General features: G+C 39.4%; 1 protein-coding gene and 1 pseudogene across 1 annotated transcript in view; one reads left to right on the forward strand and one right to left on the reverse strand.

The window, feature by feature from the left end:
- The window catches only part of lhfpl2a (LHFPL tetraspan subfamily member 2a), a 46,251-nt gene extending 20,439 nt beyond the window's left edge, over positions 1–25,812 (reverse strand). Inside the window, exon 1 of the mRNA XM_088319946.1 lies at positions 25,545–25,812. The gene's annotated coding sequence lies outside the window, so the exon portion shown is untranslated. The remainder of the gene's footprint in view (positions 1–25,544) is intronic.
- On the forward strand, positions 10,138–10,219 carry LOC148350354 (U2 spliceosomal RNA; annotated as a pseudogene).
- Positions 25,813–27,187: the final 1,375 nt, after the last annotated feature.

Genomic DNA, 27,187 nt, shown 5'->3' on the forward strand with positions numbered 1-27,187 from the left:
CCAAAGTAAAAACTGCATGCCTAAAGTTTTTCCACTAGGTTTTGGCCTTGGAAAGTAGAACAGTAAATCTAAAGGCATTTGCAGCAGATAAACATTCCTTGGATTCAAGAGAAGCAATAAAAAAGACAAAGTAGTTAAAGTGTCGCTGGTGGGCCTGATTACAGACGCCGCATCACAAATGTTCAATGAAATTGTCAGAAAGTGACAATCGGTGTGTGTCAAAGACGAAGAGAACAACGTTCAGACTCAGTCGAGAAGGCTTGCATCAAAGCGGGCCGAGAAAGCAACGACACGGGGCGTAAAACATTAGCGCCGCCTGTCGGTTTCGCATGACAAGGTGATCAATGGTCTTGTGAAAACCTGACTGTCAAGATGCAGATGCAGAAGAGACTAGAGAAAGAACACCCTTGACACATTGATGGTGTATGCTTAAAGTGAGACTCTTGAAGGTTATCTTGTGAAAAACAGAAGTTAAACCTTATGTTAAAATATATTTGTTGCTTCCGTGGTTTTGTTCATGGGCAACCGCATCATGGCTGACTTGCTTATCACGTTAAGTCACTAAGTTTGTTTCAACAGTGACCAACATCTTTTGCAAAAGTTTGTCAAAATCCCTGTTGTTTTCCTGTATTCTTTGGCTAGTCTTTTCTGTTTCTTTCTGAGGGACAACTCTACTGGGACCATGTATATTTGTTCAACCTTGGAGGACAAATGCAGGTCTTTGTCTTTGAACGAAGGTTACATCACTACCGCCGGGTCGACTTGTGTGGAAAGAGATGGGCGCCGAAGAGCAAACGTGAGGAAAAAAGAAAGATGGAAGATACAGATGGAGAACGGAACATTTGGCACCGGATGGAACCCGTCGCTAGTTTTCCTACGGAGAGAGAAAAAATAATAAAATTGCGTAACGGCCACATAAAAGCCTGCTGTGAGATGCAGGTTGCCAAGCAACGTCTCAAAAAGGCAATAACAAACGCACTGGGGCAAAGTATCCGATGGCTTACGGTCGTACTTTAAAGACGTGATATAGACAATTCAAAGGGAAATGGGTGGACGTTGTCTGCAACCGGAGAAGCTGAGCATCATGACCATCTGGAGCCCATGAAGACCCCTGGACCTGCATGTGAAGGCAGATGTGAAATATGCAAACAATCATGGGAAAGCGCAGCAGGCCAAATGAAGACTCAGCATGTTTATATTAATCAAAGTGTACTTAAAAACAATGCTTTACATTGTTTGGATAAAAAGCCTTGGGACAGAGTTCAAAGTGCGAATGATAAATCTTAAAAAATAACTAGTCAAATCAGTTTCAGAGCAAATGCCAGCGCCTCAATTATTTCTATAAGGATCTCCAATAGGCAGAATAATTAAAGTTAGAGAAAGTAAGGAAAATGTGGAGTTTTCCCAACACATAACTGAAATCGGGTATGTAGAGGGGCCAGAGCGGGGCACCACTTAAGCATAAACACACAAACGGATGTGTTGAGGTAAGGAAATCCCAATAGTGACGTCCAGGGGAAGTCGGCGTGGGAAATAGAGCAAAAGAATAGTAGTTGCTGTAAAAGGGCAACGCACCTGTGTAGGCTGTGGACCAAAAACACCTCACAGGGGATCTGGTGAGTCTATTGGATAGTGTGGTTTGGAAAGAAACTTCTCCCAATCACCACCGTCAATTAGAATTTCACACGTGGCAAAAAAGAACAATAGTGCTTAAAGTGAAACTGCTAAATTGGGGGTTCCTTCACACCTCTATCTACGTATTTGCTGGGGAGCTCTGAGGGGCCCCGAGCAAGTCGGTTTCCCACTGTTAGCACTCTAGAGTGCAGGGGCCCTCAGGCCCGACACTACATCCATTATGTTTAACTGTTTCCAGCCCCACCTCAGCCCCGAAAATAGCCAGAGGAACCATAAACGTGGAAAGGGATGGAAGAGAAAACCCTCCCGTTGCTGCAAATCTCCCTGCTTTTGTTTTCCAGAGCAGACACGGGAAATCAGTTGCCCGCAGAGTTTGCACGGAGGGTATTTTGTCAGATATTGGGAAGCATTGTTCCCACAGTCTTTTGTACAGACGATGAGCGCACCTTAATCCCGACTTTTCATGAGTCTCTAACCTGCTGAGATTCCCACAAAAGACACGAGCATAGAACTCTGGAGAGGGTTTATCTGAACAGCCTCAGGGGAAGCGTAGGATGACCGAGGTATATCCAACAGAGAAGAGAAACAAAACACCAGAACAATGCCAACGAAACCCACTGGGAGCAAAATAGGTGGTCGCTATTGGCACCTTACTTTAATGCAACAGGATTAAGGAACTTATTTCAGATTTTTACACTCTGGTCCCTTACACAAAGAGGGTACGGTCTTTTAAGTTTCTGAGACAACCTGTAGGGATGTTCAGACCCTCTGATGGAGTGTGGCAATTGCTCTTGATACAACAAAGTAACAAAGTGTGTGTAGAGTCTACAATTTCAAATCTTGGTCCTGGTTATACTCAAGGGGTCAATGGGACCCTGCTTTGATTACAGCTCTGATAATAACAGCTGCAATAGGTTGACAAGCAAAGCGCTATGCCACCTTGGTCCTTGTTGTTTGCTAGGATCAGGGAGTAAGTTTACATGCAGGCAATAACCTGATCGGAAACGGAATATTGACAGTATACTAAATATGTAAAACCACATCAACGCGCACAATAACGCAATTAAGGTCAAAGTCTAGCTGAGAGTATTTGATTTAAAGAAGTTGAGTTATTCCTTTCATTTTCCAATTACTCGTTCATAAACACGCATTCAAGTAATCGGATTGCTTGTGTGCATGCGGTTTCCCGTCATCCGGGATATTATGCTCGAAGCCTTGTGGGACTTGCAGCACAGAGCCAAATGAAACACACAAACTTATCTTACTGGCTAAAAAAGCCTCATGTGATTTGGTTGATGTCTATGTGACATTTCTATGTTATTTTCTGTCCCAAATCCATTATTGATATCTGATATCAGTCTGACCCTGTCTTACAATAGAACAAGAACAGAGGAGTAATAGTCCAAGTTCAAGTAGTCCAAGTTTCAAGAAAAATGCTGAACTTTGCAATAACCAAAGAATAAAAACAAGGTAAAAATAACAGGAAGCTTGTGGGTTGCATCATCAACTATTTTGAGTCAGGACATGACAAATGATCACCTTGTTTATTATCGAATGGGGGTTTTCCATTTTTAAAATGACCTTCACAGGTGGTCCCAGCTCCCTAACGTCCACACTATTGTTTTTTCCCCCATATTGGAAAAACATACACCACTCCAAAAGCCCTTCCTCAGACACCCCCGACTTCCTACTCCGACCTGATAAATACCAGCCGACCAAGTTAGCCTGAGTCAGTGGAAGATGACGGCTTGCCTCCATTACCCAAACATATAACTTAAATGTAGTGTGTCAGGTACAAAAAAGATGAATCGGCATCTGGTCCAGTTGTGAAGCTTTCTTGATGATTGACGGTGCCCTACACTAGTAGGGAACAAAGGCAGGAATGGGAATAGCTTTGTAGTCCCTCTCATAGGAGACCCAAAAATATCAAAGCAGGAAAAGCAGGAAGTCTGGTTTGTTTTTAAGTCTAAAGGCCTCTTTTTGGAAACCCTCGCCAAAGTGTTGAGACCAAATGAAAGACGTAAGGAGAAGCTGCCAAATCAATGCGTTGAAAGGGATGAGGAGTCGACTATTGATAGAGATTAATGGATGAAAAAAAGCGCCTGAGCTTGTGATGATGACTCGTCTGGTCATCAAATTGTCACATCATTCTTATGCCGTTTTACTAAGGCACTGATTGAGAAAACAGAGTGACTAGTTTCAACAATGGGTTAAACCATATTTACAAAGAAGACTGGTTACCTTCCTTAGAGGTTGTGTTTTAAGGGTCAGTGGTACCGCCCCACACAACACAGTGATGCCTGTCGTGCCGCTGGGACCTTTCTATCAGCACTTTTGAGTTATTCCGAGTAATATGAATTTGTGTTAAAGTTACTCGAAGTAGATACATATTGACATCCAGTCCACCTCAAGTTTCTTCATTTGCTTTACAGGAAAAATAGTCAATGACCACTCCGAGGCTAAACTTGTTTGTCAAAACAGAGATCCTAAGTGAGGTAAATTGCTTGAAACGGAGACTCAACTTTTGTCGTGATTTACACTTAACTTGGACGATATGGTGACTTGGCTGGTAAACAAAGTAATTCATTACAAATGTATTTTATTTTAGGTGCAGGTTGGATCTGGGGACCAATAGGTGAACTTGTCCAGAAGGTTTTCACTGGTACATAGTTAAATATTTTTCCATCTGCTCCCTGTCATGACTAGCCTGATAAAATAGGCAATTGACTTTTTAAAGGGAGTTTGAAAAATAGTTTTGGGTTTAATTCATTTAAAACACAAAGTCACGAATAATTGCGTTTCATTGAAATCGTTTGGGACATTAGTCACAGAGAGGCTATACAATGTTTTTTCCATAAGGTATTGGTCACTGGTAAACTAGGTCATCTACTTGGGAATGTAATCCTCCTTTAGGCCACTCTGCTTCTCTCGAAAGTAAAGAGTGAATACGTAAGGCTTGAGATAATTAACTAATGGCTCGCCCCTCCTTTTACAAGATCCAGACCGCGGTTCACTCGGAGTTCACCGGAGTCGATACAAAAGCAGAGTGAAAAATCATCATCCCTGGTCAAAAGGAGTAGCTTGCAATGTTTTAACTCTTATACAAAGTACAAATACTTCTACACTGAGTAAGACATATTGTACCTATATCCCGAAATTCACAGGGATTTCGGAGAATAAAAAAACAGTAATCCATATAAAATTTCGATTAAAATTTACAGGAAAGAGATTAACACAAGATTTGTATTTATTAAAAAAGTACGCAAATTCGAGGCTACTAGCACTTATTCAATAACAAAAAAATCGGAAATCAAATGAAGCAGGGGAGCCAAGATTGAAGTTTTCGTAAAAAAAAAACCTCTGAAATAAGCTTGGAATAACAGTCAATACCCCCACAGGCTTTGGCGGGATTGCACTCAGCTTGAGCATTTTCTGAATCTTTTGTCCTCCCGACTCTGGCGTTCCTTTTTAGGTCATAAAATAAATAAAAGGGTTTGTTTTGGAGACGCTTTGTCGGAAATCCTGGAAACACGGCGGATTTCAGGTCCTGAACTAGCGAGATGAGTTTTGGCAACTATTATCGACACTTGTATTCAAAACCTTTTCGAGTGACGTGCTTGGCTCGCAAATCCCACTTGGCAAAGCGCTTCAATTGTGAATGCTGAACACTTCCACAGCTGGTGGGGACCATTATTATGCGAGCCTGGGGGGATGTCTGCAGGTATGCTCACAGCAGCCAGCAACGCCACAAAAGACTCTATTCAGACACTCTTCGGGGTATCCGAGGGTTTTAAATTAGGGGGAACTACCTGTGGTGGGACCTTCAACAAGGTCTTTGGTCAAGAACTGACCTTGTCCAGTTTCCCTTTTTTACTGCAGTCATCAAATTTTGCCTTCGCGTTGCCATTTCGCCTTGACAAAATAGTCATGAGAAGTCTTAAAGATTCCAAAGAAATTGACAAAAAAAAGGTTTAAAACTCAAAACAGATAACTTCAAGAGTCTACCTTAATCACACATCCGTGCCAATTGGTGTTGTCTTTCTGGGCAATATTAACTTTTTATTCAAACAATGAATACTTTACAAAATGACCACCCCATTTTTTTAAATTTAAAACGGGGGACAATAACGTGGTACCCAAGGGGTTCTGAAAATAGCTCACCAGTAAAATTTTATATTTTCTAGGGAATGCATGACGAAAATTGGTAGGCCTTCGTACTAATCAGTGAGGAAAAAGTAGGTCTCAGTTTCAAGGAATCTTGTGACCCCCTGATCTAGGACAAACAAGTATATTGTACAGTATTTTCTGTTTTTATGATATAGGTGCCCTTTTGATGAATTAGCCAACCCAGTGGTCGGCAACCCGCAGGCTGCGGACTGGTACCGGGCCAATTTGCACCGGGCTGCAACAAAAGACTAAAAAGTACCTTATTTTTTCCTTATACCGTATCTATTCATAGCCAACACCAAATTTTTGTAACCCAAAAAAATACCTCTGAGTTTGGGAGCGCAAAATATAGTATTAGGGTACTATATCACCATATCACTGACCGAAATCAAGCAGCGCCGAAGTGCAGCTTCGGGTTTACTTTGGGCCCTCAAATGAACTTATTCGGTCAGGCCCCTATAACCGCAGGCCGGGTCAGGTAGGGCTTAATTTTTCAGGCCCGATTTTACCTCTACTAGACCCCTAGGGCTCAAGTGATTACACCCGGGTTTTGGGCATTTTGTTATTATTATTATAGCCGGGAAGCAAGAATATAGTCAATGTTGCCAACTACTGAGCTAACCAACAGATAGCCTCAGGATACAGATAGCATCAACTGGTGCGTTAGGACCCAAAAGTGGGCTGTGAACATGTTTTTAGTGCCTTGCCAAAGTAATGCTGAGAAGAAAAAAAACAGGGGCCCAATTACACTCCTAAACAGTAGATGGCAATAATGCCCTGCTCAATTGGAACGTTTGAGAGGGACCACATCTCATTTTCTGGTGATAGTCTTGGTTTTATTGCCTATTACTGCCCGTAATAATGGGTCCCAAGAAAGTTAGTGATGAAAAGTGAAAAATGGGGACAACAACGATTGAGTCAAAGAAGGTAACGATTGCAAAAAAAAAAAAAAAGCGACAATGGTGTGCGATTGTCTGCCATTGAAGGCCTGTGGGAAAGTAGGGTAAACGGTTTAAACATATTTACCTTTTTTTATAAGTATTTTAATCTTTATCTCATCTCATCAGCCGTACCGCTTATCCTCATTAGGGTCGCGGGGGGGCTGGAGCCCATCCCAGCCATCTTCGGGCAGTGGGCAGGGGACACCCTGAACTGGTTGCCAGCCAATTGCAGGGCACACAGGGACAGACAACTCATTCGCTCATTCACACCTAGGGACAATTTAGACCGGCCAATTCACCTGAAATGCATGTTTTTGGAACGTGGGAGGAAACCGGAGTGCCCGGAGGAAACCCACGCAAGCACGGGGAGAACATACAAACTCCGCACAGGAAGTCTGGAGCTGGATTTGAACCCACGACAGGTTCCCATGACATGAACTGTGCCGCATTTTAATCTTTATTTAATATATAATTAAATAACTATAGATGTCTAGGTACATGCTTTATTAATATTTTGAATATTAAATATTGGCTGGTTAGAGCACTTTAGGGGGTTGCTTATATGTAAGGGAGGCTTACTGTATATTCAAGTATAAACGGTACTTGAATTCATTATGATTGTTCTGGTTATTTTGTTTTTTGAAAAAAAGTATAGTCTACCATCTCCACTTCAAACCGCACGATACTTTCATTGGATACATTTGATAAGTGTATTTTATTTTTTTATTGTTTGGGTTCCAGTTCGTCTTTAGGGTGCAATGTTGGGTCCTGAAGTCAGACTAGTTGAGAACAACTTGTTTTCATTCACTGCTACATCCAACCCACCAATGGTTGGTTTAGGTAAAGCTTTTAATTGTCACTACAGGGTTTCCTTCAAGGGATTTATAAGCCAGGCAGCCCACCAGAATTTTGTTCATAATACTAAGATTACTCAATAAAATCACAAACAAATAAGCAACAATTAGAAGACATGATCTCAGACTGAACCCTATGATACAAGGCTGTCTTTTTTCTTTTTCTTTTTCATTTGGCGTGACATCACACGGCTAACCTCCATGCTAATCCCTCTCATTAGCCCTTTCAAAAAAAAAAAACACTTCACACAGCTGCAAGCTCCTCAGAAAAAGATGCCGTCTGCTCCCCGGGGCTCACGCTGATTACACACTGGGCGGCTAATGCAATGAACGTCCCAGTAGTAGCCAATTTCCTCCGCTAAGAGTGCGTTTTTTTGTCAGTACTGCTAATGTTCGTGTGCTCGGACCGCACACTCGCACACAAAATGACATCATGGCACAGTGATGAAGCCGGACGTGCAGCAGATGGCTGCCCATTTGGGAAAGCTCATTTATAATTGTTAATTCTTCCCCAAAAATCTCGGGATGAAGAATGAGAGAAGGAATAGATCATTGCAAAAGAATGATGACTAATACAATGGACTAATTCAACTTTTTTTCGCACAAAAGCAGGTGGGGTCGTTTTTTACCCTGCAGCAACGGCCGTTCAGCTTTGAACAGTGCTGATGGAACCGTTTCAAACTGTTTACAGCAGTCTCTCGCTATATCGCCCTTTACTTTTTGCGGTTATGCTACTCTAAGGATTTTTAGCATGTACCGTGGTCTGCATTCTGATTGGCTAAACCGTCGCCCCGCCCTTTTTTTGCCTACGCGTCATTAGCATTGTGGTCTAATTTCTACAAATACGTAAAACAGCCTTAGAAAACTCCATTACGTACATGCAAATCTTTTTCAATTTCGAGTTTCTTTAAACCCATAATTGCAACAAAACTCAAAGTTGGACTACTCCACATAGTAAAGGAAGGTAACAGCATTTTTATGTCACATATCTGTTCTGCTATAACATCCAACTGATTGCGCCAAAATATAATCTGAAGTCGATAGTTTTGAAACGTTCACATTTTTAATACAGCCAGCCAAACAAAAATGGCGAAAATATCATGATAATTTATCGTCAGACCGATAACATAAGTGCATTAGTCAACTTTGGGCTGAACTGATAGTACTTTTAGTTGTTGTTTGGCATGTTGGATGTCTTTAAAGCTGATCCCAAGAGCCAAGAAGAAATCTGCAGGTTCGAGAGTATTCTCTTTTTGGGCACCGGGGCTGTGGATTTCTGTGGCCTCTGAGACTTAATCTGCAACCTCAGAGCAAGTGTTTAAATCTAGGCTTAAAACACACTTAAACTCAACAGCTTATGAATGATGTCGACTCTAGAAAGCTGTCAACTTTTTTGGTTAAACAAATGCTTGAACTTGTAAATCAGGTTTGTTCTTTGGTTTTAATGTGTAATAGACTAGTATTTAATAAATAAAAGTGTCTACCTTGCGGGTGTTGACTATCGCAAGACCTCTTTGGAATGCAACCCTGCAAAAAACGTGGGCTTAATGTTATCAGAAGTCTAAAAATATCTGACAATCTTTGAACATGTACCATAACAGGATCAATGATTCTCAAAACAAGAGGCGTTATTTTTAGCTGTCGAGTGGCGCCGCTAGCCCACTTAACAAAAAGTATCACAAGTTGCATTTTCATGCTTTAACTCTTATCATCAAAAAATAGTAGCATGAATAATGGGCTATTGTGGACTTACTGGTTAGTCACAATATTCTGATAAGGCAGTGGTGTAAAAGTCAAATAGACAGAGGGCTGTATCTAAAATTTGACCACAAGCTGGAATAATTGATTATTAAAAATGAAAGAAGCTGCAAATACCAGTGACTAATGTGCTCATCTAAGCTAGCTACCCCTAAAGCAATGCTAGACAATACAAAAGCTACAGCTAACTGTTTAAGATACATATGTGCTCAGTTGAGGCTGGAGAAGGCCATAAATAAAGAAAATAATAGTTAAAATAAGAAAAAAAAAAGATTTACTTGCAGTGCGTTAACTTTCAATCTTACAATGTTTTAATTGAGCAATATGAGTGGTTAGTGCTAGTTGCTAATACTAATTCAGCTATTGACAGCCTCTGTGATGTCAGCTTCCTAAGTAAAGTTATTTATCCTAGTTCCGATTGGCGACCCCTAAAGCATTGACAATACAGATACTTGCGCTAAATATATTCTCACTACTGAATATAATTATTGTTTGTGGTAATTAATGTACATTCATTTTTTCAATTTCTTTCAGTTGACAAGATTGATGCTGAAACCTGCCTCATTGACACACGCCGGTATTATTCAGGCACCATCAGTAGCAAAAGTGGGCTAAATTGACTTCCAAGAAGTAGTTGTAGCAATCTTTTATTGTTCACTTTGGTGAAATATTTTTTTTACAGTATTTGGCTTTGTGTGTATCTGAACAGGATGGCTGATAGTAAGAGTCCCGACTCCTAGGCTGTGGAATATGGCTGAGAGTAAGAGTCCCGACTCCTAGGCTTTTAATCCGGAGATGGAATAGGAGCTTGCTCTGTCCACTCCACGCATCGGCCCGGTATTGCAGTACCTCCGGGAACGGTGCATTCGTAATGATCGCAGCAAGGCTTTAGGGCTAGGACCTTAGCTTGGCCTTTTGGCTGAGAGTAAGTGTCCCGGCTCCTAGGCTTTTTGGCGTATTATGAACTGACCGATAACGGATAATGGATAATGAATAACGAAGATAGAACAATAACCCTTAAAAACCCCATAATCATACTGAAATCAAATCTAATTACCGTATTTATTGAAGTATGACACACCTTTTATTTTTACCTAAAATAAAATATCTCAGTTTGGGAGTGCATTATTAGGCTTTACAGTTGTGCAATGATTGATCAGTCGAAAAATATGGCCGACCACAATCGAGTAACATTGGATTCAACGAGAATCAAACCCAGATCAGTGAGCACGCCGAACCCTAACCACTAGTGATAAAGGTGACACACAAAAAAGCATTCAATTGTATCTCATTATCATGTTATTTTTACTCATGGTACAAGAAACAAATGTTAGAGAACGCTGTCAATAAATTATTTTAATCATGGCCACGCATATTCAACGAATTTTGTCACTTACAACGCTTAGTTTGAGCTAAGACAAAGTGAAACAAAATTGTATACATATCTTTTATCAAAATTTAGGAGTGAGCGTTATACACACGTGTGAGTTGTATACACTAATTTCTGTTATAAACTGTTAAAAACAAGAAGTGCAAAAATCTATTGACCAAGAACAACATTTTCTTCAAGAAGTATTATACAGCAAAGAAAAATACACAACGATTCCTGGTGTATGATACAATACTGTATCGAGATCCTCTCAGGAGCCATAGAAAAGGTTGACTTCCACATACCTGTGATAAGGGAAAAGTGTTTACATGCCAATAGAATTAGCAATGCCTGTATAGTTGTTTTTTTGTTGTTGTGTTGTGAAGATAGTGCGAACCCTTAATACAGAACAGAAATCCTAAGAACAGGGTTCTTACACCGTTTTCATGTCCCAATTCAAGCACTTTAAGGACTTTCAAGGCAATTTTTTCAATTTCTATGGGACCATTAAAAGACTAAATCCAGTGTCAATTGTGTATTTTCCAGAGCCACAATTATATCTGTTCATATGTGATTCTAAATTTTGCGAGTGCATTTATCAAGACATGACTTTTAGATCTTAAGTAATTGGGAATATATTTATCTTTGAGACAAATTTCTCACTGTATAGATGTTCGGTTAAAATGATGAGTAATATGTAGCTTACATTTACAGTTGAAGGAAGTTCTTCCTGTTACAATTTATTAATAGGAAACGCTATCTTCATTGTTTGCATGGCCCATAATAAATGTCCATAATTGTTATGTAATCCTTGCACTAAAACACATTTTATAGTTTAGGTGTAGCATGCAGTTGTCCTCTTGAGGGCCACCCGTAGGGGACAATGATGCTTCATAGGACAATGCTGTACAAATTAATGTCAGCAGCCGTTAATCACAAGGGAAGAAATGCAATGGCAAAAGCTATGCTACAAGAGAGCAGACTTGTTGAGAAAAATGGCAAAGGTTTAAGCATTAAATAAGCACTTCACCCAAAACGAAAGCGTTTTTTTCAATCCTAAAATTCAAGCATTTTTAAGGATTTCAAGCACCCTTTACGAACCCTGCAAGAAGATCACACAAGGATTTTAAAATGTATTTTTTTAAAAACGTCTGACTGACTTCATAAACAATCCAAACGCTATTCTTGCTACCTTCACAGACACAAAATGTCGTAAAAATAAAGTCATAACAAACGATAACCTGGGAAGAAAAAATACCTGGAGCTTAGCCAAATATGTCGAGCGCTAACTAACAAATGACGACAAGAACGGAAATTGTATTTATGTGTATTGCGGTTTCAAATGTAAACGCTGAGGGATGGATGGAGGTCAGTTGAAGTTGTTTAGAGGAAAAAAAATGAGCAGAACGATTTCTAAGGCAACAGGCGGGAAGTCGTTGCAAGTGAAGGTTGGTGGGGGGGCTATTTTGTAAAAGGGCGGGGGGCAACTCCAGACGCCTGCCCCCAGGAGATGGATCACAGATGTCTGACCCTGGAACGCTGCAGTTAATTGTGAAACGAAAAGCCTCGCCTTGGCTTTTCTGTTTTTATCTCCGACGTTTTGTCCCTTAGATCTTGTCTTTGTGCCTCAATATGCGGTAAATAACTTTGAGAAATTGAGACAGGGGTGTCCAAATGTTTGCCCTTACGCGGCCCAATGAGTATTCTTAACGGCCCGCACCATATACTAATAACAACGTTTGTTCCCAATGCACAGTGTTTTAATATCCAAAGATGCAAATTAACCATTACAACTTAATTACTCAATACAGTGGTACCTCTTTGTACAAGCACCTCTAAACTCAAGTATTTCGGTATTCCAGTTTTATTTGCAACAAGAATCTTGCTTGCTATATGAAGGAAAATCCAGTTTGTGAGCAGTCCCAGAGGTTACCAATAGAGACCGCTAGAGACCGTTCGCCGTTCATGATTGCTCACATATTAGCCTGTTTAGTTTGCGCATGCAATCTACAACAGATTAAAAAGGGTGTTGTTTCTTCTGTGTGTGTTTGTTCATTTAAAGTTATAGTAACTTTATTTATACGTGTACTTTAAGCTCTTAAGAATTATACCATATAAATGATTGCAAATTCTCCTTTTCAAGTAATAATCAAACATTTTGAATACAAAAAGCATCTATTTATTCACAGTGAGGCAGACTAAGTAGAATACTGCGACAATATTGGCAATCTACGATGACGTCATCTTCTACCAGTGACTAAGAGGATCTGGATTAAAGCCGAAATGGGCAAGACGAGATTGGTCTTTTTTCATTTCCTTTTCCTGTATAAAAATGGTTACACAGCGAACACAACTTGAAATAAAACATATAAAATATGGGGAAAACATATACGTTGACAGGCCTGCGATCTCCGTGAATCCTTGCACCAGATCCCCCCTTTCTTCCTCACTATGTGCACATTTTTACGGAACTCCCTCCATGGTAAGTGCACATAATACATTCGCATTTAGTTCGTTATTATCATTTAATGTATCCTATTACTGCATTTTTATGTTCTAAGAACTATTTGAATGTGTTTTAGTGATCAGGAAGAAGTGATTGATAGCGATTTTGGGTTCCCTTTAATTCTTTTGGGAGGTCTGGAATTAGTTTATTTTGTATCGGGAAAATATGCTTGTTACTTGAGAAATTCAAACTACGAACTCAATCCTGGAACAATTTAAGCTCTAAGAAGAGGTACCACTGTGTTACCTTTTCAGAAAATGTATCATTTTGGTAAAATGTTTAAACCAGGGGTCTCAAATTTGGCTTTCTTAGGGGCTGCTGGAGCTAAGGTCTGGCTGGGTGAGGTTGGGTCGAATAAGGTTTTCCACAAAAAAACACATTAATACAGTATCTTTGTATCTGATGGAAAAAAAAAATAAAATAAAATAAACATTCCACGCTTCTCAAATTTATTTTTTGAATTATCAATTTGTAGTATACAAAATAATGCATGGACTTGCTCCCTCATATTTTTCAGATTTAATTTCGCCCTATGATCTGGTCCGGAGCCTTCACTCTGAAAATGCTGGTCTACTAGTGATCCCAAGAGGCAAGAAGAGATTTGCAGGTTCAAGAGCGTTCTCCATTCGGGCCCCAGTGCTGCGGAATGCTCTTCCCCCTGAGATTAGTTCAGCCACCCCAGTGGAACTGTTTAAATCTAATCCTAAAACACACTTCTATTCTAAAGCATATGAATAACCTATATTTTATGTTGACAATATCTGTGTATTATTTGTTATTGCATCATCCATTGCAGCCTGGTCATCCTGGAAGGGGGACTATCTCATGTGCGGTCCCTCCTCAAGGTTTCTTCATTTTCCTCAAGTTGAGGTTTTTGAGTAGGTTTTAGACCAGGGGATGGTGTAATAATAGTCTGTGGTTTGCGATAATCTGTGGTCTGTGCAGCCCTTTGAGACTCTTTGTGATTAAGGGTGTCACAAATAAACATGACTTGACATAAAAAAAAAATCTAAAAATAAAAATAAAAAACCTTTAATCAAGCATTAGTATATGTTGTAAATAGTAAGTAGTAAATAAGTAGTCATAGGTAGTAAATAATTCCATAATTCACTTTACATTTACATTAAACTTTCACATAAGGGCAAAGGCTTCAAACTCTCCTCCCATAGGCCACGGGTTTGAGATCCCTGGTTTAAACTAACAATATAGAAGAGTAACTGGGTTTTACAAAGAAAAACAAAGGAAAGAAAAACAAAAGGGACATCTGCATGTGCTTGATAAAGAGGTGTAAAGATGGACCATTTCAGTTTAAACATTACATGAAATATTTTTTTTTCACAAAAACAGCTTAGGTCAGCTTAGGTGAAGAAAAAAAATACAAACAACAAAGGTTTTAAACTAATCATTTTAAGAAGCGAAAAATGATTAAAAAAAATGTGATCTGTTTTATCAGAAAACAGCACATAATTTAGAGACCAAATTTCCAAATTTAATTTAATAATAACCATAATAAATCAAAGTGTTTTGCAGAAAATCTCTAACTCATAAATACATAGTCAGAACAGTACCCAAGTTGCAATGTTGCATGGAAAATGCTGTAAAAGTGATAAAATAAGATTTAAGAGAAAATATCATTTTTCAAATTTAGTTATGAACAAAAACAATTTCCAATCTTTCACTAATATTTTAAGTTTGTCTTCCATCTCAATTTTCAGAAATGAACAATAAAACTATCGTTCTATTCCCACGGTGTTCATTCACTTTCGAGAAATAGGTAGCTTGTTTCGATTCCACACTGGTGTCGAAAAATCAGACGATTAAAGAAAACAAGGCTCGGGCCAAGGCTTAACTCGTGTTTTATGTTAGCTTGGTGCAATTGCTAGCGTGCACGTGTGCACGGGGTCCCGCGGGTCACGTAACATTACCCCGAGTCAGTCTGCAAGTCACCTGGAGAGTCGGCACACTACAAATCAAATGGCAGCTGCTCGGCCCATTAGCTGGTCCTGTGCTATGTGAACACAACACCAAATTAACTTTTACACCACACACACATAAGCTGCACAGTCTAGCTGACTTTTTTTCTGCAATTAAATAGAACAAAAGTCCAAACTCATGATGAAATGAAACAGATAGTTATGTTAGCGACAAGCTTTCGTTGACCTCTGGTTGTTGGGACCAAAAGAAAACCTTTTCATGGTCAAATACGAGAACTTTTTAAGGACTTTCAAAGCAAATTTTCCAATTTCTCCAGTACCAGTAAAATAAATCCAGGGTAAATCGTGTAAGTTGCAGAGCCACAAATATATCTGCAATTTACAAATATGTGTGCATTTATCAAGACATGATTTTTAGATCTTGAGTAAATTGTGAATTTTTTTGGGGGGGGGGGGTCTAAACAATACGTGTCGAAGTATTTCTGGGACAAATCTCCCCTCTTATATGGTTGATGTGTAAAAATGAGTAATAATATGTAGCTTAAATTTTCAGTTGCAGGAAATGTCCCATTGCAATTTACCACCCGGAAACGCCACCTTATTTTTTTGCATGACCCATAATAAATGTCCAAAATTGATATGGAAATCTTCCACTAATACACAATTTGTAGTGCCCTGTTAGGTTGTAGCATGCACCTGTCCTCTTTGGCGCAACCCGTAGGGGGAAATAACGCTTCATAAGACAATGCCGTACAAACTCATGCCAGCTGCCATTAATCACGAGGGATAAAGTAATGCAATGGCAAAGGAAAGAAACCAGAGAGCTGTGTCTGTGTCATTTTTAAACAGACTTGTTGAGAACCATGGCCAGAATTGAAAGTTTTTACAAAAACTTCATTTTAAATTAAGCATGTCAAGAATTTCAAGCACCTCTTCGAACCTTGTTAATAGCGGTGCAGCTAATGAGATGAGATGAGATATATATATATATATATATATATATATATAGATAGATATAATGTTAACTTGTACTACCTATTTGTTTTGCATACTAGATATTTATAGTGTGCAATAATTTTCGGACTTTAAGGCGCACCTAAAAAAAAACAAATTAGCCAGAAACTTGAAAGTGAGCCTTATTGACCCTTTGCACGAGACATCACTGGCACAATGAGAACCGTGATGAACGGCAAGCAGCACTTGAGTGCACGGCAGTTGACTAGGCAGTTGAGTTAAAACAAATCACAATTACCACGCCACAAGGACATAACCGCCACGTTTTACTGTGGGGATTAATTCCTGTGCGGTGGGCAAGGTTCTAAACTTGATTTGGAATTGTATGTCTTTTGATGGAGACAGAAGACAGCAATGTTTATCTGTTGTCAAACAAAGGGACTGGTGTTGTGCCAAGGCAACACTGACAGGCTGGCAGTCCTTAAGTATTCCAGGATTTGTATTTGTATTTATTATTATTCAGCCAGTATCAGTCATCAACATGATATCTACCGGAAATCATTTTGTCACGCGAAGCTATCGACGTGACTCGTCGCCTTCGATCGGCGCCGGGTTTTTTAGACCCAACTGCTGTGTTGGGAGTCATTAGGTGACCAAACGCCCCAATTCCAACCCTTAATGCCGAGCGCCAAGCAGGGAGGCAATGGGTACCAATGTTGTTTGCAGCTAACATTTTTTTACAATTATGTTTGGTGTATTTCCGAGCAATTTTATGTTAAGTATGTACGAGTCACGTCAAAGACGCTCAATATACTATGTTAGTAAGTGCTATCTAGATACATTAGTGTCTTACCTTTGACCATTTCTAACCAGGTAAATAAGCTGCTTTTGTTGTGATTAACCAGGGATTTAAACAGTAGTTTCACATGTATTGAAAACTGTTTTGTGCTCGACCATAAAGCTCATTACACCAAAATGATCTGCCATATTCTCATTCGATAAACAGGATATGAATGTTCAGAAGATAAAACGTAACTGCGACAAAGTAAACATTTTCAAAGTGCTCAAAAGTGATCTCTATTCAGGGTGCAAATGTGCCGTGCTTTACATTGTCCAAAAATGTAAATACCAATTCTTTTAAGTAAAGTTTGCGCCTAGGGGACAATTGACGCCAGGGTGAATTTGTCGGCAAAAGGAAGCATAGTAACGGATACCAGCTACTGGTAAGCATCCAGACTTTTATAAGCTTTTAGACCAGCACCAGTGTATGGGGATACTACATTTACGATATAGCAATATGGATCGTGTGGACTTAAGTCAGGCAGACTGGACCATTTGTTTAGATGTGTGAATATGTCAAACTGTATGGCTTGGTAGCATTGCTAATGCTATCCTCAGTTTCTCTAAATAGCGCCAACAGGGTGAGCAAGCCCATCATACACCTGCACAACATTTGTTTGACTAGTCATCGCCAATGGTGTTGAATGGTTTTGGTGTTGTTGTGTTTGGCCTCATCCATTGTTTACTACGGGTTACCACCGTCCGTCACGTGGTTAAGTCTTGTGTGTGCAAAGGGTCAATGCATATCTATCGTTATTTTCCCATTATCTTCCGAAATAATGCATAGGGAAGACAGACTATCTCGTTTTTGACTTCCTGAGCTGTGCCATAATAAGAGTAACATCGGCACAATTACAATCCAGTCACCATATTGGTTTACGTGCTAATTAGTCGAAGAGGTTACGAGTGTTTAAAACCAAGTTTTAGTAGATTTTTGTGGAGGTTGCATTGGCATTGTGTCGCAGGTCGATGCAGTTATGGTTCACAAAACGGTGACCAGCCAAAATGGGGCTAATTGGAAAAAATAACACACACAGAGCTAACGGGGGCTAATCCAGCCAGCAATAAACCAATGGGCACAGCAGACTAGCCGACTGCTAAAGAGGGATAACCGGGACTGATCGTCAGAAAAACGTGGCTGGCTGAACAAAAACATAAGTAAGCAACCAAACTAGAGGCCAAAAAACGAAAAACGGCTACTGCAACAATCACGAACCAAGCAAAATTAGCGATGGACACAGCAGGCTAGTCGGCTCCAGTGTTGTGCCGAAAAATGTTACAATTCCTCAAAAGGTAGAACAGCATTCCTGACGCTAGTGGTAGAAACACCGTGCAGTCCCGGCGAAAATGCGTTTAAGTTAATTTTATCTCCGAGCTCTGTGGCTCTTTCATGAGTACATCTGGCTCATGAGACATACGTGCCCGTCCCTGACTTACAGCAAAGTGTTGGATGTTATTTGCAGCGCGCACCAGCTGCAAGGCTTTTCCGCGACTCGGAGCCGCATAACCATCAAACATTAGCATACAGCTGTGTCATGCATCGGTTCAACCCGCCTGGGGCATATTGACGCTTTTGATGGAAGGGACCCCAACATTTTGGGGCGGCAAGATTCGTCGTCAAACCGACCCAATGTCGACATCTGCCACGCATTCCCGAGAATAATGAACGCCGCCCCCTTCTGAAGAACTGGACAAAAAAAATGAAACTTGCCCCTTCCCCCACAAGTCATTCACTGACTTCTTTCTTTCTTGCCTTCTTTCAGGGGGACTGCTTTGTTTTGGTCAGGGACCCCACCCTGTAAGCTCCAGGGGCCGCGGTCTAGTGGGGGGGAACCCCACCCTCCTCGTACCCCCACCCCCAACAAAGAGCCGCCTAATCTCATCAAGAGTGCATGACTGCCTTGGCAATAAAGTTTCACGCCAGTTTGTCGACTGCAAAATCAGCTGTTTGGCAGGAGAAAGAGGACAGGAAGCCACGTGGGAACAAGCGGAGCTGCTTGATGCATGCTTGCAATGTTATGAGGGGGGTTAGATGGATCGTTTATAATATACCCGATTTTTTTCGTGTATAACGCACTCCTGTGTATCACGCACAGCCCTCATTTTTTATTAAAAAGCAGTATGGACATTTTTAGTTCACCTATACTCAGCTCAAACTAAGTATTGTAAGTGACAAACACTGTTGGATATGTGTGGCCATGATTAAAATAATTTACTGACCATGCAAACAATGAACACAATACCAACATAAAACATATAATGTATTTATTTAATGTCCTTCTTAGTCCAATTCATCATCAAATACACATAAGAGTTGTTCCCTTCATGGTGCTTTTTGCCTTTATTTATGTCTTTCAGGACGACTTGGTTTTCGCCATTCTTCCAACATTCGTCCCAGGTACCATTAGTAAAATAGGGTGATGATGAGATAAAACCATGCCTTTTTGTATTTCATTTATATCACTAGTGGCCTAGTGGTTAAGTGTCAGTGCTCCCACCACCGCAACACGGGTTCAATTCTCATTGCGTACAACGTTTTGCGATTGCGGTCAGCAATATTTTTTGACTGTAAAATCATTGTAAAAAGACAGTAATATACTACTATAATGCGCACCCATGCTTCTTTTATTTGGTATAAAACTGCAGGTTATGTACAAATAAATGCGGTATTTCAGTATTTATAACTTCTTTATTAACTATTTAATTCAGTTGCGATTGTAAGACTATCGATCTATCTATCTACCTTGGTCACATCGTACGAGAGGCGTGACCGACAGCAAAACAAACACATACAATAACAAAGAAAAATAAAAAAGAGAAAACATAGCAAAAAACACACACAAACATTTTTGGACCATGGCCAACCCAAATGCCCAAACATGTTAGGCACCTTGGCACCCAAGTTGGTCATGCTTTCGTCCCTCCAGATAAAACGGGACACAAGAAAGCAGCCGTGTCACTCAGGTCAGGGTGACACAACACACTCTTCTGTTCAGTAGCAGGGCCCGCCAGCTTTCACTGGTTTACCCCTGCCGCATCATACAGGTGCCCTGCCCATCCCTTAGAACGGGCCCAAACATCCCACTATCCTTTCACAACACCTCTCCACTCATTCCTATCACCAACAAGGGCTCTAGCTTCCACTAGATTTAGACCTCTGTAACATGCAAACTCCGCACAGGAAAGCAGGTAGCTGGATTTGATCCCATGACCTCAGAACTGTACCGCAGATGCGCTAACCACTCATCCGCCGTGCCGCCCACATCTTACCTATGTTTTTCATGTATATGTTCACTATGTTTTGTGTATTGTTACCAACGTAAAATCTATTGCACCTGGTCATCCTTGTGAAGCCCCTTTCTCAAGGTTCTTTATTTTCCTTATGTTGAGATTTTTGAGTTTTACCTTTCCAGCATGTTAGTCCAAGATCAAGGGATGGTGTAATTGTGACCTGTGTTGTCCTTTTAGACGTTTTGTGATTAAGGGCTATAAAAATAAATGTGACTTGACTTGTCGCAGGGACATAGTACCAGCATGACATTTAAAATCTGATTCATTATCAGATATACCGAAGAATTTTTTATTTGGCATGCCTTTCTCACATTTATGTCTTTCAGGACGACTTTCCGTTTTCTCCATTCTATTACATTCGTCTCTCGTACGTGAGCAAAAATAGTGTGATAAAGAGATAAAATCGAAAGCATTTTTGTATGGCATCCAAGTCTAAAAGTTAGGATTCTGCAATTTCACCGCTGCGACCCGGGTTCACTTACCGTGGCATCCAATGTTTTGCGATTGTGGTCAGCGATATTTGTATATATTTGCACAAAAATAGTTATGTACTAATGTAAAACACGCACCCAAACCTTCAAGTTTTTTTTCGGTAAAAAAAGGGTGTTGTACACGAGTAAATACAGTATTAAAAAAATACATATTCAAAATAGGATGATTGTACTTTTATGACAATAATGTTTTTTCAATCAAGAAATAAAAAGACAACCAATAAAGAGCTTTTCCCTGGAAAAAGTTCTTGAAACAATAAACTCTCACATCAAACCAGCGGGCAAAAAAGGTTTGCTCCACTTAGACGAGGCCACAAATCAGCTTGCCAGGAAGCAATATTGGAATATTGCCGGTTGCCGGCTGCACTTTGTCACATTTCACATGGATGTGACCTGTTTTGTTTTTTTTAATTTATCTTGGGGGATGCCGTCTGGAAATTTGGGTGAACGAGTCAAACTTTTGTGAAACTGCTTTATATAAAGGATAAGCCATCATCGAAAATTACAAGCTGTCATTTTATGAACATTCAAAAACATGACGCAACCAGAAATGTATTGGAATAAAACTGGGAAAAACTGTATTTTTACACACAAAATACATCCAAAGCATACTATAAGTCGAATATGTCAAGCCACAATTTACTTCTTTAATCGAGAAAGAATATATAGTTTCACATTTAGAATAGGAATGACTAATACCGTTTTTATGGACTGGTATGCTCAATTCTTGAGTAAGCATTGATAACAATATCGCAGGTACAAAGATCGTCCTCCCACCAGACGCAGAATTCAAAGAAGGCTCACAAATTCCGACGTAATACTATTGTCCAAAAATTTTAAATAAAATAATTTACAATACAATATTCCTCAAATTTTCCGGTCAATTTTAAAAAAAGCAACACGCGTGCTGATATTAGAATCCGTAATCATTTTAGGAGCGATATCATAATTTATGCTGGGTATCATCACTGATACCATTACATTGTATTGCTACTCGTCCATCGTTCTATGAGAAATATGTTGAAGTATTTTTCAAAAGAGAAAGTGATATTGAGAGGAAAAAATACTATTAGGGAAAAAATACTTGCATCAGTAGACTAGAATGATAATGTGTCTAGAAACACCTAGGAAAGGTTAACTGATAAAACCGATTCAAATAGAGGTTTAGTAAGATTAGGCTTAAGAAAATATGATTTATGTAAAAAGTAAGCAGTTACTGTATTTTAGACAATACAGAGGCTAGAATATTTCAAGTATCACTCAATATATTTCAAGTATCTATGAAAACTGGAACAGCATGAAACTAAAATGAGATATAATCATGAAAAATGTTGTAATTCTACATGATAGGAAATCTGGCATATGTTTGAAAAACAAATAATCACCGATCACCCAAAAAAAAATATTTTTTAGGATTATTTTATTTTGTTTAATTGTGGCCATGAGAAAAATACGAACTTCATTTTTATTCTCTAAAAAAAAATTATTTTTTCCCCAAAAAATAACATTTTCTTCTGAAGGGGAAAATAATCGTAACTTGTAGTTTATGCATGTGTTTATCTTTTTTTTTTTTATATATTCTCAAAAATGCTCCGGAACTTTCCAAGAAGGATTTCAAAGTTTATGAGCTAAAAACCAAAGCGAAGACAACTTCTGAAGAGCATGAAAGGCTCACCACGAAAAAGCCCACGTGTGGGGAGTTAGTCGTCTTCAGCCGTGCCGTACACTCTAATTTCTGTCCGACTGCACGCGTAACTAGAGGACGATCATCTTTTTCCGCGCTTTGAAAGTGTCGTAACGCGGCCTACTCAGAGCATCTGCCAAGAATGACAACACGGCACTTTTTGAGGCCTGAAAAAAGTGATGTTTTATAAATGAACGGTGGATTTGTTCTATGCGTTTCAATGGGGTTCTAAGACGGAACCCTGGGGGACGCCGCACATTAGAGAAACTACTAGCAAAGTATAACACACAATAGAACCCCAAAAGGGTCTGCCTTTTATCCAGGATAATGCAGAATCTATTGGGGGTCATTTATTTGCGTTTAAATTCATGCAAACATTTTTAGGCGTGGTTGGAATTATTATGCTTTTGGCCTTAACAGCGCGACACCCAACACCAAAGTGCTTTGTCACAACTGACAACACTTTCACCCGCAGTCACAAAAGAAGAGCAACTTTAGACATCCCCCTTTCCACTAGACAACAAATCAGAGGCGGTGACGCGTTAGCTAAGGTTCATGACACTTTGAAATGCTGCGCTGAGCAAAAAGAGAAAATTCAACAATTTATTTGATGCTGGTACACACCATTAACACAGAAACCAATGTACTGTATTGATCTTCGATGATTTTGTTTTGTCGAATCGAGGTAACATCAACGGTTACGCATCTGAGAATTTATGACAATAATGACACAATCACGATTATCCACATTTGGGTCACCAGTCAGGTCCGCATTTGATTTTTTTGTGAAGAGTTTTTTTCTGTATTGATCAACTAAAAGCAGACATTTGAAATATTATTGCTCATCATTCTTTATGCTCTCAGCCCCATCAATTATTTAAGAAAATGCCTTCCTTTGTTTTTGTTTCACCAAGCCCAAAGTCAACAGTTTGTGCAGAACAACTCTGCAAACAACTGTTTAAACATTTTATCATGCGTCAAACCAAAAACTAGCCAACACATATTGGTATCGATCCACTTTCCTTCGTAAATGGCAGTTGAATTTCATACGGTCAACCTATACGTTTTCCTCACATCTTTCACATTTTGTGATCATTTCAAACAGCGTATAACAATTTTGTACGGGAAAAAAATGACGACAGGGTCATCGTAGATTCTACATAGTCTTTCTTGGTGTAAGTAAATAGGTGCCACTTTATGTATGTGAGGTTTGTTATTGCTTACTAAGGGGAATTGTAATCATTGACAAAGAGGAGCAAAGGCTAGCCTAAGGTTGACAGGTATGGTGTTTTATCGATGGGATGCATTAAGTAGAGCGTTTTTAAACAAATGTATAAATAAATCTAAACGTATGTTGATTTATTTCCTGTTAGAACACTCAAGTGTTGAAAACATACGTTTTTACGATATGTTAACGTCAATTTTTTATTATCAAGGGGTGGATTCAGTGTTGACTAAAGAAAGCTTGGTCGTCACCTCAAATGATCTTAACACATTTTCAAATCAAATAAACAACAGTTATCATATAGAAAGCTAACACTGATTGGTATGGATCCAATATCAATCTTGCATGGCAGTTTACGGCCCAAGTTGTGTTTTATTGATTAGCTGTTTTAAGTAGAATGTCTCATCTCATCTCATCAGCTGTACCGCTTAACCTTATTACGGTCGCGGGGGGCTGGAGCCCATCCCAGCCATCTCCGGGCAGGGGACACCCTGAACTGGTTGCCAGCCAATTGCAGGGCACACGTGGACAGACAACTCACTTGCTCAGTCACACCTAGGGACAATTTGGACCGGCCAATTCACCTGAAATGCATGTCTTTGGAATGGGGGAGGAAACCGGAGTGCCCGGAGGAAACCCACGCAAGCACATACAAACTCCGCACAGTAAGGCCGGTAGTTGGATTTCAACCCACGCAGGAGGTTCCCATGACCTCAGAACTGTGCCGCACACGCGCTAACCACTGCGCCGCCGTGCTGCCCTAAGTAGAATGCTTTAAAACAAATGTATGGATACATCAATATTAGTTTTGATCTATTTGCTTATAAAATAATACCAATTGCATATTACCCTATTTTTATTACAGTGTGCATTTTATGTAGCACGATTTAAATACTCTAAATCAACACGTTACATTGGGTATTTATATTCCTTTTACTTTATTATTGTTTTATTTTCAACACAAGCATACTGCTGGAAGTGTGAATTTCCCTACGGGGATGAATAAAGAATCTATCTATCTATCAATGCTCAAAACATACATTTTTCTCATTTGTCGGGGTAATTTATTTACCAGCAGCAGATTCATCACAAATATTGACAAAAGAAAGCTTAATCGTCACTTCAAATTATTTCAACACTGTTTCAAATCAAATAAACAACTGTTTAACAATTTTATCATACATGAAGCCAACGCTGATTTGCAGTTTACAGCTGATTTGTGACCCAAGTTGTGTTTTATCGATGAGCTGTAATAAGTTGAATGTTTTAAAACAAAAATATAAATACATTTAAACTTATATTGATTTATTTGTTGTTAGAATATTACTATCTATGTTCAAAACATACATGTTTACCATTTGTTGACATCATTTTTATACGAAGGGGCAGATCCAGCACAATGTTAATTAAAGAAAGCTTGGTCGTATCTTAAATAGTCTTAACACGTTTTCAAATCAAATAAACAACTGTTTAACAATTGTATGATACACGAGGCAAACACTGATTGGTATCGATCCACTATCGATCTCCCATAGCAGTTTACAGCTGATTTGTGACCCAAGTTGTGTTTTATCGATGAACTGTATTAAGTAGAACGTTTTAAAACACAAATATCGAAAAATGCAAACAAATATTGATTGATTTACTGTTAGAATACCTTTGTTCAAAATATAATTTTTTTACCATTTGTTGACGTCGTTTTTTTCACCAAGGGGGAGATTCAGCACAAATGTTGAATGAAGAAAGCTTGGTCTTCACTTCAAACTATCTGAACACGTTTTTAAAACCAATAAAAAGTATTAATAGAACACTTTTAAACTATATTTGACACAAGTAACAAAAATGAAGAAATGTAAAGACACTTAAACCGAAATGAAGTGTTTCGCTAAACTTACGTGGATTCAAAAGATGCTGAGGAAAGGATTATTTGTCACCTCCCGAAGGAGATAGGACTCCTTTTGTTAAACTTGCCGGAAGTTTTCCCTTCTATTTAGGCGTGGGGTGAGGACTTTTGGAGCGAAGGTTTTCCTCAAGCCTGGAGCCTCCCTCTGCTTTTGGTGAGTTCCACGTCCTCCGGCGGACCGCAGAAGAATGAATGGCCACCGCCAGCCTCCACGAAGCAGGGCGGCCCAAGCCGCTGGCTAACCGCTGCTTGAGTGGGCGGGATCGACTGGGCGGTGAGTAGCCAATCAGCGGTCGGCTCCAGGCGAACACAAATCAAAAGTGACCTAAGGTCCCAGTAGCCAATCAAGACACTACATCGAGTTTATAACGTAAATCGAGAAGTTCGGCGTTAAAAACGACTGCAGTGAACCTTCGTTATAACGCGGTCCTCTATTCGCGATTTTGCGACTTCACTGATTTTGCATCGTGTATGTGTTATGCGAGGGGGAATTTATGCTCAGAGCTTTGGGGGAGCTGAGCACCAAGAGTGTATGGCTGGATTAGTTTACTTTTTAATTTCATTTAAAGTGGTTTGGAAAAATTCAACACCAGTGGCATCACCAGACATCTCAAATCAAATGCACGGGAACAGGGGGAAAACTATTGTTACCCCCCTTCATTTTTTACACAACACTAACAGACTTTAAACAGAACTAAAAGCACACCCAGCAGCAGCTTGTATCAGATTTCATTATTTAAAACAATGGACAGCCTGCTTCCTTCTAGACGCTTGTGATTGGTCGATAATATGCATTTCATGGATTCTGTGTTGTTGACTTTGTAATTGAAATTTGTTGAGTATTCATAGTTCCTGTGTGACGTCACAACATCCCGGTATTTTCTGACCCAGCTATAATCCTGATGACATATTATTGGCACCGGGTAGCAGCGAAGAGTCAACCCGGGATAACAAAGTAAAAGTGGTCTTCTCTTGCATATTCATTGAGCGTGAGAACAATAGCACCCAATAACTATGTTAACGTGAAGAATGTCAACAACATTTCGACCCATTTTTGGAAAAAAAATGAAATTGTTCCAATTTTGCAATTCGGAGTATATATTGTTGCTCTGCTTTTTCTCTAGATGTGTCAATAATGTTGTGGTTGAATATGTACATGTATCGTATTTCTACACCAATACGGCGCACTCTCCTTAGCTTGTTTTATTTCTGTATTTATCAACACACACGGCGCACCAGCCCATCGGGCGCGAGTGCAACAATCACACAACCAAGCATACATGTGCGGATATTTAATAAAAACAACGGGAGAAAAAAATGAGTTTGGTTGTGGAATAGTATTTATCACAGAGTAAAACACTAGGATATAACAAAATTATAAAAAAAGAGAGCAAAACTGAGTATGTAAAATTGCTTAACAAATTTGCGTTATGCACTTGCATATTATCTTGCATTTTTAAGACTTTCTGAAAACTGTTGACAAAATGTTCTGCCACAACAAAAGTATTTAATTGTATAATAATATTGTACTGTAATTGTAAAAAAACATTTTTCTACTTCACTGATTTAGCTAATTCCAGGTTATTTTTGGAACACAACCCCGCAATAAACAAGAGAATGCTTTGTATGTTGTAA

The sequence above is a fragment of the Urocampus carinirostris genome, chromosome 16 (genome assembly GCF_059441175.1).
Source record: "Urocampus carinirostris isolate Australia breed hairy pipefish chromosome 16, RoL_Ucar_1.0, whole genome shotgun sequence".
Taxonomy (NCBI): Eukaryota; Metazoa; Chordata; class Actinopteri; order Syngnathiformes; family Syngnathidae; genus Urocampus; species Urocampus carinirostris.